The sequence below is a fragment of the Etheostoma spectabile genome, chromosome 11, assembly GCF_008692095.1.
Source record: "Etheostoma spectabile isolate EspeVRDwgs_2016 chromosome 11, UIUC_Espe_1.0, whole genome shotgun sequence".
Lineage (NCBI taxonomy): Eukaryota > Metazoa > Chordata > Actinopteri > Perciformes > Percidae > Etheostoma > Etheostoma spectabile.
The window spans coordinates 21,996,474-22,006,325 of record NC_045743.1 but is presented as its reverse complement, the minus strand read 5'-3'; the positions used below and the strand labels follow the sequence as shown (position 1 = coordinate 22,006,325).

At 41.4% G+C, this 9,852-nt stretch overlaps 1 long non-coding RNA gene across 1 annotated transcript in view; it reads right to left on the bottom strand.

The window, feature by feature from the left end:
* Positions 1 to 272: 272 nt before the first annotated feature.
* Positions 273 to 9,852, bottom strand: part of LOC116698097 (uncharacterized) — an 11,751-nt gene continuing 2,171 nt past the window's right edge. The window contains exon 3 of the long non-coding RNA XR_004334113.1: positions 273 to 340. This is a non-coding gene — a long non-coding RNA (uncharacterized LOC116698097). The remainder of the gene's footprint in view (positions 341 to 9,852) is intronic.

Here is a 9,852-nt window from a genome sequence, read left to right as displayed (position 1 = left end):
TTAGACAGTCTAGCTAGCTGTCTGGATTTACCCTGCAGAGATCTGAGGACCAGGTAACCATAGTCCTCAGATTAGACAGATAGTCTAGCTAGCTGTCTGGATTTACCCTGCAGAGATCTGAGGACCAGGTAACCATAGTCCTCAGAAATTCACCAGAGGTTAGAACGCCAACACAAAGAAAGTGGAAGGGGACAGAAAGATTTTTTTTTTACCCCCCATAGTGCGTCAAAACTCAAGATGAAATTACCCGAGTACTCAAACACAAACAAGCTGAATTTAGCAGATTTACCAACTTTGAGACTCCGAAATTCCCAAAGAAGCAGAGAGTTTTCATATTTAGCTGTTTGGTAGCCTCCTTAAAAAATGTAATCATAGTTTTAAATGATTTTGCTTAATTCTTTGATGACTGAGGAACCTTTTTTGGTGCTTTATGTGGACCAAACGGTAAATAAGAAAGCTATATGAGACCTGCAATAACATAGTCCAAAATATTTAACGTTTTTTTTTTTATAAAAGGCATGCCCTTAATGTAATTTACATTTTGCCAGTGTGGCCCTTAGTGAAGTTGAGTTTGACGCCCCTGTATTATAGCTACTCTGACCACCTTTAGACTGCCTCTGGGCCCCTGGCCGGCTTGTCTTTGTCCTTCATGGCTTCCCTCATCGCCCCTCCCCCCCCTCTAGTTTTCCCCTTCACTCCTCTGAAAGCGAGCAATGTCATATTTTAAGAGGCCGTTTACACTAAGCTATTTATCTGCACATCCTCGGAGGAGCTAGGCAGGGTGGCATCAGAGATTAGCGGGGGGAGGCAGATGTATTTATTTGGCTGTAACAGCGTGTGGAAAGCCAGAACGTTGGTGGCACCGCCCATCGGCAAAAAAACACTGACCTTGTGTGAAAGAGAAGTGTGTTTGTGTCCCAGATGCTAACCTTCGGCGCTGAAGTCAACCTGAAAAAGCTCATTCTGTCACATTAGAGCCGGGCGATATGGAGAAAATCAAATCTCACAATATTTTAGACCAAATACATCACTATTGCGGCAACATCATAGGCTTGACTTTTGGTGCTGTCCCAAACATTTACACAATGTGATTTGTCATGAGAAATCATCAGTTATGGGGATACAATAACTAAATGGTTAAAGATAAATAGGCCTGGGTCGAGTCCAACCTGCGGCCTATTGCTGCATGTCATTCCCCCTCTCTCTCATTTCATGTCTTCGGTTGTAAATATTAAATGTCCCAAAAATGACAAACCGTCCTGAAAATTGTGTAGTGAGTTCAGAAAATGACATCACTTTACTGTAATAACCTGGAAAAGAGACCACTTTTGTTATATTGTGATATGCAAAATCTAACATCGATGTCACCTGTAGTTGCAACATCCCATTCATGTATTTATTCTGCACTTTCTGTTGGAATGACAAAACACATGTGTTCCATGTAGACAAAGACGGAGAGACGGAGACAGGGTGAGCCATAGAGCGGATGTGAGAGACCTCCAAACTATTTCCCTCAGCTGTTGGTGGAACAGACATATTTTTCAGGATGTAGCCGCATGTGGGCCCAGGCTCTGTTTGTCCAGGATGACACCCTTCACATCCATTCATCAATGTCACGGCAGACCTCCACTGACCTTGGGTTTCTGCCTGTGTGTGTGCGTGTGAGTTTTCCTCTGTGTGTGTGTGTGTGTGCGTAAAGACAGGTTTGAAGTAAGTGATGGAATGCAATGTTCTCGGTTCTTGGGTGGTGTTTTAAATTGTTTTTATTACTGGTATGGTTTTGGTATTTTGTTCCAAATTATTTTGATATTTTGGTAAACTGTTTCTCTTTTTTGTATTTTGATCTGTTTTATTTTGAAAGTCTGGTTTTCTGTCTTGTCGTATGTTGTTTTACTTCCTGTCTTTTGGTTTTCCCGCCCCTGTGATTACCTGATGTTGTCCACCTGTTTCCCAGCCCTTGTGTCACCTGCCTCTTGTTACCTGGTTACCCTCTGTAGATAGTCTTTGTCTTCCCCTTGTCCTGCGTCAGATCATTACTTGCAGTTCAGTTTATTCTCATTTAGCTCTGTCAGTGGATTGCTTACCTCTGTTCTGTAGTTTGACTGTTCCTGTTTTTTGGATTTTTCCATCAAACCTTTGAACGATCCACTGCCTGCTGTCACTGCAATTGGGTCCAGGTGATGAAATATTACAAGAAGATAGGACAGTTGGGTGATTTTGGTGATAGAACCTGCCGAGATTTAAGCATATAGTCTTGCATTGCCAGACCTTCCTCCACAGTGCTGTGGGTAGTCCACACAGAATCCTGGCATGGGTGAAAAACATTATCTGGTTTATAGACATTTCTTTGAACCAATAACAATCATCTTGTCGGTGCCTCTGCTAAATAGTCTCAGGAAGGAACGTGTTTTGGTGGAACATGTTTATATTTAGAATTAGTTTTAAATTTAAATTAGTTTTTAAATCCCATTGGACAGGTAGTCTAGCTAGCTGTCTGGATTTACCCTGCAGAGAGCTGAGGACCAGGTAACCATAGTCCTCAGATTGGACAGATAGTCTAGCTAACTGTTTGAATTTACCCTGCAGAGATCTGAGGACCAGGTAACCATAGTCCTTAGAAATCCATCGGAATTTATAAAGCCAACTCAGCCATCATTGGATGATTATATTACATTATATTATGTTCTAAATTTCAGCATTGTATTAAACTTTTTCACAAGAAAACCTGTCTATAGCAGAATATTAAAAACTGCAAAAGAGCACAGAAAGTTGGCTACTAGGATGGCTACTGTACTGAGTAATGATGAAGAAAAGAGGGAGGGCGGCCGAGGTAGGAAGGATAATAAGTAATGAACCAGTGATGAAAACGGGGTATGTGGGTGTTGCTCAACTTGTGGGGTTGGAAAGTGACCATGTAACCCCTAGATTCCCGTCCAAGATCACAGCCACTCAAGACAATGCTTGTGATTCCACCCACTGCAACCTGCTCTGATCCACTGATACGCACCAGGTCTATGTTTGAAGCGTTTTAATGGGGGTGTGCAACAGACTAGGCCGTAAGCAGGGAAGGGTTAGAGGACCTGGTCAATTATCAAAATAAACTCTGTGAAGAATCCTGATCATAAATCACTGTACTATTTTAACTAAACCACAGCCACAAATCTTTGATCCATGTCTTTCATAACTGGACTTCATGGAAGAAACCATTTAACTATGTACTGTAGACAACATACTGTGATGGTTCAAGCTCAAATATCCAGGCAAAACGCGTCTCTTCTAATACGCTCCAAGTGTTGTATGACGCATAACGGACTACAGAAATGAACCACGGCACAGCTGGCACTGGGGGAATGCTGTGGTAAGGCCCCTTTCCAGCATGCCGGGGAGGGGGTGGGGGCGAAACATAGGGCTCGGGGTTGGCAGCAGAGAGCAGGACAGCAGAGTCCACTCAGTCAAACACATCCTCACTCTCCCATCGCGTACAATACGGATGCCTGGCCATGTGCCTTTGGCGTTTCTTAGTCACGTCAGAAGTCTCGTCAGCGTTCTGGGTCGGGACGTACGTTTATAACAGACATGCGGCACAAGAACGGGACAGTTAGGTTTAGGAAAGGATGGTAGGGGGGTGGGTGGGGTTAAAAGTGTAAGTTTCAGTGACTCCTGGGTGAAAGTCCTGTGTTGTTTGACCCATCCGCCTCAACCAACCTCCTTACATGGCATTTAGGTCTTTCGTACTACTCTTCTGTTGTCTCTCTTAATTCTACGTCGTCTTCTACGTCATCGAGCTGCTGCTCTGCCCGGCGCGTTCCATACAGACGCTAAAGGCTGATTTTAGCTTCCGTATCTGACGCTGAGAGACACTGACCAAGTGTCAGTATTTCACGAGTTGGGAGTGAGAACGGGTTGAATCATCAATGGATTTTCTTATTTTTCACGTCGCAGACTCACTGAGGTCTTGGTCCCTTGTCTTGTGTCGGTCTGTTTGTGTGGGTTTTTTGTGTGTCTGTGCGTGCATGTGTGGTTTTGTCTCCCTCCCTCCCAGCTTTCTTCTCTGTGGTTTTTGGCTCTGGGAGGCGTTCAATTGTCTCAGTGTATTGTTTGAAATTGTTTGTTTGTATATCTAGAACAACAAAAAAATTGATAAAAAATGGATTTTCTTTAAAGGATATGAGGACGTCTAAGTGGACCAATCAATGGCGACGAGAAGAGAAGCATCTCTAAAGTGATGGGTCTTTATCTACTCATTTAGCCAAGCAAGAGGTAGTGACACGGGGGTGTTCATCACCTTGAAGGAGGTGTGAACCCGGACCAGGTCTGGTCCCTGTGATTGAGAGCCAGACATAGCCAGACATTTGTTATTCGAACATCTTAATGATTTCACCTTTTAAGCCACACAAGACTGCAGTCCCTCTAGGTGCCCAGGTGACGGATGGCTGGCCCGGGCGGGGGTCCCTCCTTCTGGAAGTTATAGATGGACACCTTGTCTGAGACACCCACACACAGTCACATACACAAGGAGAAAAAGGCAATTAGGGCCAGTACGGAGGGGAAAAAAAGCTTGATGATGATAGAGTTTTAAGTTCCACGACTTGTGTCCTGAACATTTCCCTGCACAAAGGGACACGCTGTTTTTTTTCCAAGGGCAATCATGAGGAAGATAAATTAGACTTATGAATTTCACCAGAACTCAGTTCATTTCAAGAATAGGAGGCATTTGATTCTACATGTATATAATGTAGATCATAGACACATGTGGTTTACATGTATGGATATACATATTAGGGGTTCCTATGTTTTTGTTTAAGTGACCAATGAGAACAACAATCTTGGAAATTTGTCCAGTATTAAGCATGAACACTGTAACAGCCACAGGCCGCGCTGCAATCTAACCCTATGGGAGAAATATGCAACGACAAATTGGGCCACTGACAGGCTCAGACTATTATTTTATGGGTCACTACAGAGATAGACCTTTTTAAAACCTCTTTGAGACCTTTCTGTTTTACCAGAAACAGCTCTGAGATTGCCAGCGCTAAACCCACCAGACTCCATTTAAAAAACTATACTTTTATTGTGTGTAAAGCCAACATATTTTTATATGTAAATTGGTAAATTACTGGTTTATTTCAACCAGAACTAGAGTTGTGATGGTTGCAAAAGTAGAAAGATGACCCAAAACAGCTTTGCATAGTTTTATTTGTTTCTTTCGACTTTGTATAAAGTGTATTTTACGATGCTAAAATTACTGTTTTTTTACATGGTTTCTGGTGGGTTTAGCAAACGCAATTTTGCTGTTGTTTTTATGTTTAAAAAAGGATTTTACTCTTTAACAGAAAGGTTGATCTCCTTAGAAATCCTTTTTATAATGTTGTCAGACATTTAGAATAACAATCTGAGCCTGTCAGTAGCAAAATAAGCACTTTTGTGAAGGTAAATACAACCTTGACAATTGCCCTACTAACTTACATTCATAGCTTGTTCAGCTGTTGCCGACTGCAGCGGTCTTACTTAATTCTGGACCAATGAAGATTGTTCTTCTCCTCCGTCACTTAGACACAAAAACAAAGGGAAATAGGGTCCAGGTTGAAGAAAAACAATGTTTACCCTTAAAGAATCGAATATGTGAAAAAGAGATTCATGATTTTTTTAGAATTCCCTTCAGCTATCCTAAAATATCGTGGTAGCATTTTCAGCAGTCTCTGGACTCACTAGTGCCCATAAGAAAACTGAAGTGGAACTGACTAGAATTCAAAGTGCCAAAAGTTTGCTTTGTTCAATTAAATTAGACATCCTGATTATTTTGATAATCAAAACTTCTCTTGAAGAGGCTATCGTGGATGTTTCCATCAGTGGGCTGTCCTTTGAGAGCATCTCTCTCCTTCTTCTTTCCACTCCTCTCATTTCTCCGGGTATCTGTGCGGAATTGAGAGCCTTTGGAATGAAGACAGACACATTGGATGAGCCTGCTAGATTAAGAGTCCCAGCCCGCAAAACAAATTAAAGGACTTTGTGTCTTGATCAATCTTGATTGAATTTTTAATCTTTGAAGTCTATCAGCAGAACATCTAGTGATAGTCCACCACAAAAAAACTTTAGATATCAAATTATATTAAAGTTATTATGATATGTGTGGAATTTAAAGAATGTAGAAACAACAATGTCATCAAATAAACGTGCAAAAAACCAAGTTCAACAAAAACGTCACTTTGCCGAGAAAAGTTGTAACTCAAGAGGAGGGAAATGAAATGCCGTGATGAAGTTTTGAGCCCCCTGGGGGCGTAAATCACGCTGGTGCTGACCTGTATATTAGCTCTTTATGCTGTGTTTACGACCATAGACAAATCAGTTAGCCCGCAGGATATTTACACCCGGTCCCTGACAGCCTTTCTTAGCTTCAGTGGTGCTTAAGATCACTGCATGATGGTTAACCCTTCTCGCCCCACCCCGACTCACCCACACACACACACACACACACACTCTCTCCCTGGGTCCAGTTATTTATGGTATGGGTGTACAGCCACCTTCCGTCCAATTAAACCTGAGTGCTGGCTTTGTGCAGCCCCCTGTTCATCATTTCCCTCACACGGGCTGTTAGAAGGAGGAGGGGGGGTGAATGTACTCTAACTTTCTCTCTGACCTGCTCTCTGGGGGTCTAGAGAGTCTGGTGGATTTCATCCTTCAAATATATTATTCCCATGACAGTGCAATTTGTAGAGTCTGAAGGCAGAGGGAATATCAAGCCGCATTATTCTCCTAGAGCAGGTATTGATTGTGAGAACAGTTCTCTTCCAGAGCAGGTTGTACTGCCTGTTAGGGTGAGTGTGTTGGGTGAGATTGTTGGGTGAGCCTGTTAGGTGAGATTGTTGGGTGAGTGTGTTGGGTGAACCTGTTGGGTGAGCCTGTTTGGTCCTAAATGTACAATAAGTAGGTTTCTCTCTCTGTGAGTCACTTAATTGAAACCATGGATGTAAAAAACAGACTTTTGATGACGCTGTAGAGTTCTGTGGGATCATGGGAGTTGTTGTCTTGATTGTTAACCACCACTGCAGACGAGTTCATCTATTAAATTGAGCGGCCGAAGAAAAATGCTGCATAACTTGTATTGAGTATAATTCTGTGACATTGTACAGTTTACGGTTTCTCTCGAGCGTATCATCTGGTGATTACCGTGTTTTGACGGAAGCTACAGTAACCAGGGGGGTCAAAGGTCATGTGACGCCACTGACTAGCCACCAAACGAAATGTCCTCTGTCAATGGTTAAAATGACAGACTCCAGACATTTTGGAGCAACCATGCTGTTGTCTTTCCAAATACAAGTCAATGTTAGTAATTCATAGTATCAAATCATAACAAGAGTTATCTCAGGGAACTTCACAGATTAGGTCCAGATAGCACTCTATAAATCACAAAAACCTCGGACATATCCAGGAGGACAGTCTCCAGCTGTGTCGCGTTCCAGTCGTGCCGTCACTCCGTCACACTCCTGTCAAGGTCCAGATGTCCAATGGAAGCACATCTTAAAGCAACCACACTGTAAATGATGAGGCTTGCATTATTCTAAATGTCTGTGCAGTCTGTAAAATCCCTGGAACGACCAAATCCAACAATGCCTAGGTTCATCTTTCAATACAATATGACTGAAGACGTGGCTCTTTAAAAACAGATCACAACTGTATTGAAAGTCATGAGATTATTTGGGGTTTTCAGCAGTGGATTATCACACATTTGAACAGTTTGTGTGACCATGGTGGAACATGTCGTCCCCTCTCTCTTGGTTCTACTGGAAATGTATATTTAAGCTGCTGATACCAAACAGATGGAGTAAATGACCCATGCAAAGACCTTCTGCTTTAATCCCATTGGTTTGGTTTTTATACAGACAATGATATTAGCAGATGTTTTTGTCCTGTACAGTACGGGTCTATTGGCTCTATTTGTACACCTCAGCTTATAAACACACACAAAAAAAAAATCTTTTTTACATAATGTCATAAACCTGTCAAAATCAACACTTTTTAATCAATATTTGTAACTTTTAATTATGTTTTTTGTCCCTTTTTTTCAATGTTACACTACGTTACACTAATTTATCAACTTTAGTTTTACAGTTAATTTATGGTCAATGAACCTCATTTATAGGAAATTGTACCTAATGTTTGAATTAGAAAAGCAGAAATAGGAATAAGGAATTATTAGGAATTATTTCAACTAAAATTGAAGCAATGGATGTTGATGGATAATCACAGACTGGAACATGTCAACTTTTACTCAATACTATTTCAAAACCACTTTTCAAATGCTATAAAATTGAATAAGACGCCCCAAAATGAATGAAAGTAGATATTTGTGTGGAATTAATCATGTTGTTTCGGGGAATTAAAAAGAACATTGTTATAGGAAAACGGGTCAATTTGACCCAAAGACAACATGGGGGTTAAATGCATCAGCAAATAATTTATAATTTATGTAAATTCTCCATTAATATAGGCTTCTACATGCATTCAGATGTGAATTTAACGGATCAGAGACACAAGGTTCTCCGGCAAAAACAAACCAACTAAACACAACTAAATGTAGTTCGTGGTATGGTTAACAAATACCTTCTCATCTGCAAGTCCCTTTATCATTTGAAGTGTTAATTGTAACAAAAAATTGTGTCAGCGATGACAATTTCATTTTGAAGCAGCAATGTGTCAGTTTGTATGGAAGTGCATTGTCACTTTGGGTAGCTCTGTACAGCATTGCACTTATTCCAGCTTGGAAGAGCATATCATATTTCCACTTGATCGTTCCTTTACTGAAACCTTAACATTCACAGTATCCCATTCTCTCAGCTTTCTCTTCAACATGCGCCTTCCACCTCTGATTTCCCATCCCGAGACTCTCTCACTGTCTAGAGAACAATCGCCCTCTTGTGTGGAATAGACAGGCGTTTTTTTAGGTGAACACAGCCAAGTCAAGCTTCAGACCATTAAAGTCAGCATGCTGTCTGCTTTAGGCTTCAGCGACCGGAAATCCACATAAACAATGCAAGGCCTACCTCACCCTGATGGCCCATTATGTACCTCACAAAATATATAACCTACAATGAATACGCATAACGTCAGCTACCAAGGGATATTCTGATATATATATATATATATATATATAGGAAGGATTACTTGGGACAAGAGTATAAGGTTTATCTTCCTTCACTGTGGAGGATGTCAATAACAGAACAACAGTAACATGTACACAGTGGAACTAGAACTTTACCGCCACCTACAAAGTTCCGTTAGGAAGGTCCATCCGTCCATCGTCATCTGTTTATCTGGGGTCAATCGCGTGGGGCAGCAGGTCCAGCAGGTGACCCACAAACTTCCCTTTCCCGAGCAGGCTAACATTACTATGACAAATGATCCTTCATTGTATTAATCTCAACATGACTGAACAATCCATTCTTTCTCCTAACTTGTAAAATACAGATGCTTGGTCAGTGTCTCAGATACAATGCAAAAATCACCCTTTCCCTAGGCACCCTGCCCCTAAGACGGCAGGTTGGGGGGGGGGGGATGGTTCAGACAGCACAGGGCTTTCAGCATGAATAACAAACGCAAAAAAGGCACATAGGCACCTGGCGCCCGTACTTTACGTGATGGGAGAGTGAGAATGTGTACTACATAGGGCAGAGAACAATAAGAAATTACATATATAAATATATATTTATATACACAGTACATGTTGCGATACTATGCAAGAAAAAAACCGATGTGAAAGAAATCGATACAGCATAGTATCACGATATTTTCAGTGGCCAAACTGTATCAATACACAGCCGCCTAGTATTGATCTTTTATTATATATTATATATG